This window comes from Talpa occidentalis, unplaced genomic scaffold (genome assembly GCF_014898055.3).
Source record: "Talpa occidentalis isolate TD23 unplaced genomic scaffold, MPIMG_talOcc4v2.1 talOcc4.4, whole genome shotgun sequence".
NCBI lineage: Eukaryota > Metazoa > Chordata > Mammalia > Eulipotyphla > Talpidae > Talpa > Talpa occidentalis.
Genome location: NW_023604295.1, coordinates 137,909,598 through 137,919,221, shown reverse-complemented (window position 1 = coordinate 137,919,221; position 9,624 = coordinate 137,909,598). Strand labels below are relative to the sequence as shown.

General features: G+C 34.2%; 1 pseudogene; it reads left to right on the top strand.

Annotated features, from left to right (window-relative positions):
* The first annotated feature begins 213 nt into the window (after positions 1-213).
* On the top strand, positions 214-622 carry LOC119258259 (40S ribosomal protein S25-like; annotated as a pseudogene).
* The last annotated feature ends 9,002 nt before the right edge of the window (positions 623-9,624 follow it).

The following is a 9,624-nucleotide window of genomic DNA, read 5'->3' as shown; positions in this document are numbered from 1 at the left end:
TAAAAATTCAGACAAATTGAAGGTATTTTTGAGAGGTCAAAGTCTTTTTCAAGCATTTTTCTTTTTTTTTTTTTTAAGAAAACTGTTTACAAACTTCTCACTTTTTGCTTTCATTTAGGAATCAAGGTAAAGTAGAAATTGCATTAATACTGTAAAGGTTGAGCTTTTTTTTTGGTCCAACATCTTAGCAAGGCTGTGGCGACAGCTGCTGCTCTCCAAGCTTCGCGATGCCTCCCAAAGATGATAAGAAGAAAAAAGATGCCGAAAGTTGGCCAAGAAAGACAAAGGCCCAGTGAACAAATCTGGGGGTAAGGCCAAAAAAGAAGAAGTGGTCCAAAGGCAAAGTTTGAACAAGCTCAATAATCTAGTCTAGGTTGACAAAGCCACATGTGACGCACTCTGTAAGGAAGTTCCCAACTATAAGCTCATAACCCCAGCAGTTGTGTCTGAGAGACTGAAGATTCGTGGGTTCTTGGGCAGGGCAGCCCTTCAGGAGCTCCTTAGTAAAGGACCTAACAAACTAGTTTCAAAGCACAGAGCACAAATAATTTATACCAGAAACACCAAAGGTGGAACTGCTCCAGCTGCTGGTGGAGATGCGAAAGCAGGTCCCACCAACTGACTGTACATTTTGAAAAATAAAAGTGTATTAAATAAAAAAAAAAAAGCACTGTAAAGGCTGAATTTCCCCAAAGCAAAATGATTGCTGGCTTTGGACTATCTACTTTGAGAGGAATCCAGTGGAGGATATTGAATTGCTGATAATAAGTGTCTTCCATGTAGCTGCTAACTGCATTAACTTTCATTCATTTTTGTACTGGGCTGCCCTGATTTGTTCCTGTGGTCCCAGTGCTTATTAACATTGCCCTCTTTTTGTTCTCAAAAGTATCCATGCTTAATAATAAATTATATGGCCATCTTGTTTAGTTAAAATTAAGGATAGGCTTTCTATATTTCTATGAGTACGTGAAACACAATACACATACTACTTCATGACTCTCTTATACTACCTTAAGAGGCAAGTCTTACTACGACATCCATCTTACAAACAATGAAACTAAGTGTGCATGATATAATTTCACATATCTAAGGAATTCATGCAGTCCAGAAACAAACCCAAGTTTGCTGAATCAAAAGCATTTTTTTTTAAATCACAGGACTATACAGCTTTCCCAATACTATTGAATCAAACATGAAGCAAAATATTGCATTAGATGATCATTGAAGGGAATCATTGAAGGGATTGCAGGACTGTAAATCTCATTAATCAAAACTTCTATAAAATTAATAAACTAGATTAATCTTCCTATTTTGTGAATTTTGTATTGCTTCCTAAATTCTGAAGCCATAATTGTATCATGCTGTGTTAGAGTAATTTTTAGACAAAACATTTTAATTAATGTAGAGTATAATCAAGCTGCTTGAGAGCTGGGCCCATGTATCATTCTCTCTGAAGCTCAGCTGCAAGGAGAGATTAGCTATTCAATAAAGAATTAGCTATGAAAATTGTTGCCATTTTTGTCTCAATGTGGATTAATAGTTTTCATTGAGAAATCAATATATACTTATCTGAAATGGAGAGTTGAAACTACAATCTTTTAAATCACAACATTAAATTGTATCCTTATGGCTTATTTCACTATGATTTTATGATTTTTTTCCTGTTGGAGAATTCTCAATTTGTACCCGATTGCTGTATAACAACATGAGCAGAAATCACAAGTTTTCTCCAAACCTGGATTCAAAATGTCATCATAATGTGCCCCAGGGTTATCAGTTAAAGTGTAATATTTTAAGAACATATTTCTTGTGAGATACTGAACAGGTAAATGTAAAGAATTACTCCTACTTACAAAGCACATATTTCTAAGGGAATATTGTTTATACTTCTTTCAGTCTTCTGCATCTAGTTACAAAGAGGTTAGTTGTGAGCCAAACTGAAGACCCATTTCAAAAGAAAAGATTCCTTTGATAAAATATTGATAGACCCCGAAAATTAAATTATGACAATGACCTCAATTCTCTCTATGCATCAGTTGTTTTATTCTTCTTTATATGTTGTCTAGAATTTTAAATGCCCAATTCAGTTGAGAATTGTGAGGAAAAATATTGTGAACCAAGTGTGTTATTCATTTATAGATTCCCTCATTTATGGATGGAAGTATCTGAAATCTGGTCTTGATAAACTCAAAATTGAACAAAGAAGTCTCTCGGGACAAAATTCTGCAATAAGAAGAAACAGCTGTTGAACAACAGGGGGCTTAAAGTATTGGCCCTTGAGCAGTTGGAAATCCACATGTAACTGTTAACTCAAAACAAAACAAAAAACAAACAAACAAAAAAAAACAACTACAGTCATCCCCTGGTATCCATAGGAGATACCAAAAATCCACAAATGCCCAATTCCTTTTGCATGCATGGATCCTGCATCCATGGATTGCACATCTTTGGATTCAAATCAATGACATATGTTGTTGGTTAAATGTGTGAACACAGAAACCAGAGGTATGGAGGGTCACCTGTATTTATTAAAGAAAATCTGTACATAAGTGGACTTGTGTATTTCAAACTCCTGTTGCTCAAGGGTCAAGACTAGATGGCAAATTGAGTAGGTCAAAGACAAGACAACCAAGGTAAAGGAAGGAAGGTCCCCATATACTGAAAAGGAGAGCTCCTAAGAATCTGAATAGACATTCTTAAAAATAAATACAAATGACTAATTAGCATATAAAAAGATATTCAACATGATTAAACCAACATCAGAATAATGCAAATCAAAAAGACAATAAGACAACACTTCACACCCACTAAGTTGAATACAATAAATAGATGGACATTAATAAATATTGTCAGGATATGGAGAAAAATAAAAATCTTATACTGTTAGGGGAGATGTCAAATGGTGCAGTCACTTTGGAGAACAATTTGACAGTTTTTTGAAGTGTTAATAACAGAGTTAGCATATGACCCATATGACCCATTCCACTGTTCGGTTTATTCTCAAGAAAATCAAAAGCAAGAGTCTACACAAAATCTTATACTTGAATGTTTATAACAGCGTTATTCATAATAGTCCAAAGGTAGAAACAACTCAAATGTCCATCATTTGCTGATAATGAATCAGCAAAAGGTGGCACATCCACACAATGGAATATTCATCAGCCATAAATATAAGTGCAATACTGATACATGCTACAATATGGATGAGACTTGGTGACATTATGGTAAGTGATGTAGCCAGATGTAAAAATTACATATTGCATGATTCCATTTATGTGAAATCTATATACTAGGCAGACAGAAAGTAAATTAATGGTTACTAGATTTCAGTGTGGCTAACACTGCCATTGGCAGTGAACATAATAGATATGAGGTATTTTGGGGAGCCACAATATATTTCATAATTATATATATATATGACAGTGGTAATAATTAAACTCTGTATATATACTCAAAACTATTGTACAGTGTATTCTAAGAGGCTAAATTTAATGCAGATGAATTATGTCACAATAACAAAATATGAGAAATATAGACTGATAAACTTTATAATTAAATCAACTAATTTTCTAACTTTTCTAATTTTACTAATTTTTCCTGTCTTGTTTTACTTAGCATCCTCTTTTCCACTTCCATCAATGTTTCAGCAAGATTTCACCTTTTTTATTAGTGGAGTAGTACCCCATTATGTCTATGTATCACATATTCTTTATTGTTTTTAAAGAGTATTTTTAAATTTTTTATGTGTATATATTTTACATCATTGCTCATTTTTGTACAATGTTTGCTTTCTCCTCTCACGTGTAGGTCCCTTAAAATTCCCACTACCACTTCACCCATAAACCATCACCATAGTTCCCTGTGCTCTTCCCTGCCCTGTTTTGACTCCTCTCTCTCCCCCTCCCCTGCAGAATCTGATTTATAGTTGCCTGTTAATTTTGTTTTTTATTTATTATTATTTATTTTCCTGATCCTTTATTTGGTTCCTCTATATTCTTCCTGTAAGTGAAACCATCTTATTTTTTCTTTTTCTTTCTGACTTATTTCACTGAGCATAATCCCTTCCAGCTCCATCCCTGTTGCTGCAAATGACATGAGTTCATCTTTTTGGATGGCTGAGTAGTTTTCCATTGTGTGTCACATATTCTTAACACACTCATCTGTCATGGGCATTTTGGTTGCTTCCATGACTTGACTATTATAAAGAGAGTTCCAATGCACACAGGAGTACATATGTCCCTTTGGATTAGTGTTTTTGCATTCTTTGCATAAATATCAAGAAGTGAAATTGTTGAATCATATGGTATACATCTTTTTAATACTTTGAGGAAACTCTATACTGTTTTCTACAGGGCCAGGATCAGTCTACAGTCCTTCCAACCATGTATGAAGGTTCCTTTTAATCCATACTTTTCCCAACATTTGAAAGAAGTATACAGAGATGTCAAATTATAACACTGCTCTCTTGAAATTTATATAATCTTTTTAAACAGTGTTATCACAATTTTTTTTTAAAAATGCAGTATTTGGATTTAGTAGTAGCAGATGAAGGGAATGATTACTAGATTTATACACCTGAGATCCTGAACCACTCTAAATTCCTAACCTTTGATATATTTTTCCTTAACTTAGAAATATCACAAGGGTTAATGACTCATGTTTCTCTTAGGTTTTAATCTTACTGATTTTAATTCTTCTTTTGATTTTGGATGTAAAGGGTGCAAGTTTATGTCAATATTTTGAAGGCTCGGTCTGAAACTAGAGGTTGGTTCAGCACCAATAATACAGGAAAATCAGCATAATTTGTGACTAGAGGTATATTACTTTTAGACTGTCAACTTATTCTTTAAATTCACATTTTCATGTTTTTTTTAAGCCAACATTGGTTTAAAACACTGTATTTGATTTACAAATAAATACTCTCAACTTTTTTTAAGAGTACAAGTAAATTAATGTTTAAATTATCCATCTCCTGATTATGGGTAAGGCTTCTTCAGGAATGTTCAGGAATAGGCCATTAGGAGAACATCTTTGTTACAGTAAATCCCTGACTCTACCATTTTGTTAGTGGATGTGATGTCACAAAGGCAAAATGACTGAGTCCCAGCTGAAGGTCTGCGGGTGTCAGACTGGGACATCAGAGTTTAGAGGGTCTTAAAGTAACCTGGCATATGCTAGTTATTGGTTCTCAGAGAAAGAGGTTGGAAACAAGTGTTAGAAAATAAGACAAGATCTTCCCTGGTGGTGCAGGCGGTTGAGCGCAGCACCGTGAAGCTGTCCGCAGCCTCTGCAGTGCCGGTTGATACCCACATGGCACAGCAGACCTCTCCTGTCGCGCCCGCTGCTCCCCTCAGCAGTGTATTTCAGTCAGTCTGCCTGTTCTGTTCCCCGCTCTGTCTCCAGTGAATCTGGTCACCCTCCCACGCATCTGGCCTGTACCCCAGTTCTTGTATAAAAAAATAAATAAATCTTTAAAAGAAAAAAAGAAAATATGGCAGATATCCTATCAATCAAAGTTTTATAAGTGTTTTCTTTAATAGGGAAATTGGCCCTTGAGACAAATGAAAACTGAATCCTGATTCCTCTTTGGAGAAACTTATTTAATTTCTCCACTTTATACTTCCCCATTTGTTCCTTAGCTAATGCAATTATACTTTTCCAATACATTTTCCATTTAATTTTTATAAAATTGAAGAGGTAAGGATGAGCCTTTACAAGATATCCTTTGCAAGGATAATCTCTTATCTTTGCTAAATAAGATTTAATATAGCTTCATTGTCAATTCTAGTTATACTCTTTTTCTACATGAAATTTCACACTTTAGTATCAACTTCGTGTCACACACCAAAAAGGCTTCATCTCTTCATCTCTCCCAGCTCTCTCCTACTTTTGATTTACTGGAATTGTTTAAGTATCGTGGTTGGGTGCTAAAAAGAAGGTCATTCTGAAGTTCTGGTTAAGCTGCACATGTAGCTGGGTACTCTACATACATGTCTCAGGCATGAGGTTTCCAAAGGTCTGCAGAGTTCACGCAAGGCTTAGCATCTCCACCTTACCCAGAGGTAGGATTTTCTTTTCTCCTCATTCTCTCATAGCTATTGTAGGTTCTCACCTGTATCTACAGGCAGCAGGCTTTGATGAGCTTCACCTTGCATATTAAGTTTCTGTTTATATATGGGAGACAGAGAAGATGAGACTAGTGCTATTTCATTCCCCAGACAGCACCACAGAGATGTCTTAGGATTTTCTACAATGTTCCATTGGCAATTGGTGGGGTTCCTGGAAAAATAGCTTGCATATGGGTACAGACTGACATCTGCCTGTGTCCCAGCTGGCTTCCAGCTTTCATGTTCACTCACATTCAGACTTCAGCATTGAAGTAAGAGCTTAGCTGACCCTTCTCACTAGCTGACTACTAATACTGTCTTTGTCTCAGGTCAGAGAATCTCTGGAAACTTTCTCTGAGAATGTTTTTTGCATTCTTGGTTTTCTTTTTTTCTTTTTTTTCATTGCAACTTTCATTTTCTAACTGCAAAAATCACTAATTGCATTTTTCAAGAGGGAGAATCATGATCAAGTTCTCCATATATCAAAGATGACAATCAGAACCTTGCAACAGGGTTCTGAAGCAAAGCTGAAGTATTTTCCAAAACCATGTCTCTATCTTAAACAGTTTTTTCCCTCTGGAAAGTCAGCTGATCACAAGCTGTTTAGAATAGTGAGGAGGTTATAATAAATCATATAGTAAATTAGAAAATAATGCTAAATTCTAAGCTCCTATTTCCATTTTTGCATGATTATTATAATCAATTTTTATGAACAGAATGCTGATAGTTCAAAATAACAACTATGTCTGATTTATTAATCATAAGATTTATCACACTAATTTCAAAAGCAATGAATTTGTTTAGATGGAACCAGCAATAATAATTTTATACTTCAATTCTATGTTCCATATTTGGTAGTGGGTAATTTGTCAACTGTGGTCTTTATGAGAATATCAGGCCATATAATAAATCAACTTTTAAAATTAGTAAGCATAATACTAGAGTTTGACTGAAAGCCCAGTCTGTATCACTATATAAATACTTATAGGTCTGTATGTCAATCTCTATCTGGTTCATTTTTATGGTTAATTCTCAGATTAAACACACAGTAATTAAAATAGATTTAAACTTCCCTTTTCTTAAATAATTCAAAGTGTAAAAAGCAGTCCTAAAAAGAAGTAAACTCTGTCAATTTTACTTCTCAAACTTGACTAGTTCACAAGTTCACCTAAAAGTCAAAAGTCAGTGTGTTTGTGTGTAGGGTGTGTGTGTGTGTGTGTGTACACAAGCACACATATGCATGTGTGATCATTTATCTTAAAAGATCAAAACATGCCCAATGTTGGTTTGAAAGTGAGGCTGAGGACTGTTTAAGAGGCCAAATATTTTAACTAATACTATTATGATAGTAAAAGATATGGTTTATACAAACTTCCTTCCTTGTTATAATATATACATATATAGCCCTAAGAAGCATTGAGTTTAATGAGCAATAAGATTTATTTAATGCATATGAGGTGTTATCCAACTTAATTATTTAAATTTCAGAAGAAAAGTACTATGTTAAGATTTTTTTTCTTGAAAACTCACAAACATCTGTCCCTCAGGAAGAATGAGTAAAAAGGACTTCAGAGAAATACATTTCTGTTGTCACAATGTAATTAAAGCATCAGTGATCAGTTATCATTATCCTGACAAATAAAAAAAAAATGCCTAGTCTCTCTTTCTTATAGCCAATGTCACCCTAAATATCCAAAATGTTCTCATATCTCAAAAATTTTAAAAAGCATAATGTCCAGCATCATCACAAGCAGATGATAAGGTTTATAGTGAGAATGCATCATTTACTTAAGTGCAGCTTCAAAAGTTAATCCCTGTGACCCAATTTAAAGCTCTCTCTCTCTCTCTCCCTCTGGGCTGATTGATTTTCACCAGTTAACTCTCAAGTTTACTATTTAGCAAGGTCATTCCTGATAGGGCAACTCACATCCTATTTTATGGAGAGGTAAGATTTTTACAGCAATAATTAATATTCAGATTTTGTTGCTTTCAAACATTTTTAAATATCAGAAACCAACACCTTCAACTGGAGAGGAAAAGGGATAGAATTAAAATTCAGCAGAGATGCCAAATGTAGCTGTGATTGTTCTGGCTTGGACTAAATGGCCCTGAGCATAGAAAAGCTTGGTGACTGTTAAGAAACTCTCAAGTCCCAAATAAAATTTATTGTGGAAAATCTATCAAAATATGGTAGCCAAGACACTGTTCTTGCAGGTCCTTCCTGGCGGATCAAAGAGCACCTTGTATTATCCCCTCATGAATGGTCATAATTGGGTTATCTTTCCTTTCTATCTCAAAATGTGAGTTTTGTTAGAACAATACTCTGCATTTTGAACATGGGTCATCTAATGTAACAACTTTCATTTTCCTATATTAAAAATTACATAGCTCTTAGTAACAGGTACTCAGTTGATTCAAGATAATATGTGGGAGTAGGGAATAAAAAGCCCCAATATCAATTGATGGTACTAACCCGTTTTTTTATTTGTGATGAAGTCAACATGTTTGCAATTATTACACATGTATAAATAGATATTTATAATTCTCAAACTGTAGGTTTAAAGTTAAGAACACATACTGAAAAAAATGCTATTTTAATAATGGGTTATTATTACATATTAATAATTATTATATATTAATATTATTACATATTAAAATATGCATCTATAATTATGCTAAATAATCAGCCAAAATTTTGCAGTTACTGTTAGAGGAAAGATTTTGATCTTCAGTTATAGCAAAGTTATTAAAGCTAGTTAACATTTTTATGATGAAGTTGAATAATTATAAATTTACAATATGAACAAATAGCATCTGCTCATCTCATCCTTCACAGTCTTTAAAAAATTTTTTTCTTACCTTTCATTCATTAATTATAGTTGCATAATAATTTTTGAAATATTTGCAGAGTAAAAACTTAAGTAATTTAGGATAATTTTAAAGGTTAGCAAAGATAAACTTTTGAATTTTATTTTATTTTATTATTTAAAGATTCATTTATTTATGCATACAAGAGCTGGGGTACAGGCCAGAGGTTGGGGGGAGGTGAGAGGATTCACCAGAGATAGAGCGGGGAACAGAACAGGAGACTGACAACAAAGCTGAGGGGAGCAGTGGGGCGAGTCAGGAGAGGTCTGCTGCGCCATGTGGGCTGTTTCCTGGCTGGCAGGGAATCAAATTTGTGCTGCAGTGGCTGTGGATTGCTTCATAGGTTGTGTCTTAACCCCTATACCACCAGGGAGGCCCTAAACTTTTGAATATTAAAGTGAGCTTACAAAATATGGGGAGAAATGTAAAAATGTCAAGGTTTACCATTATATTTCTTCCATCATTAGTAATTATTTACAAGGCCTAACTCAAAATAGTTCTTTGTAACAGGCATGCTTTATGATTTATAAGAATTCTCAATGAATCATTTCTTAAAAGTACTTTGAATAAGCTGAGTGAGTTTTATTATATGTGAAGAAAGTAGTTCTAATAGCTTAAAGCATTTATTTTAAAACCAATTTGAGAAGGG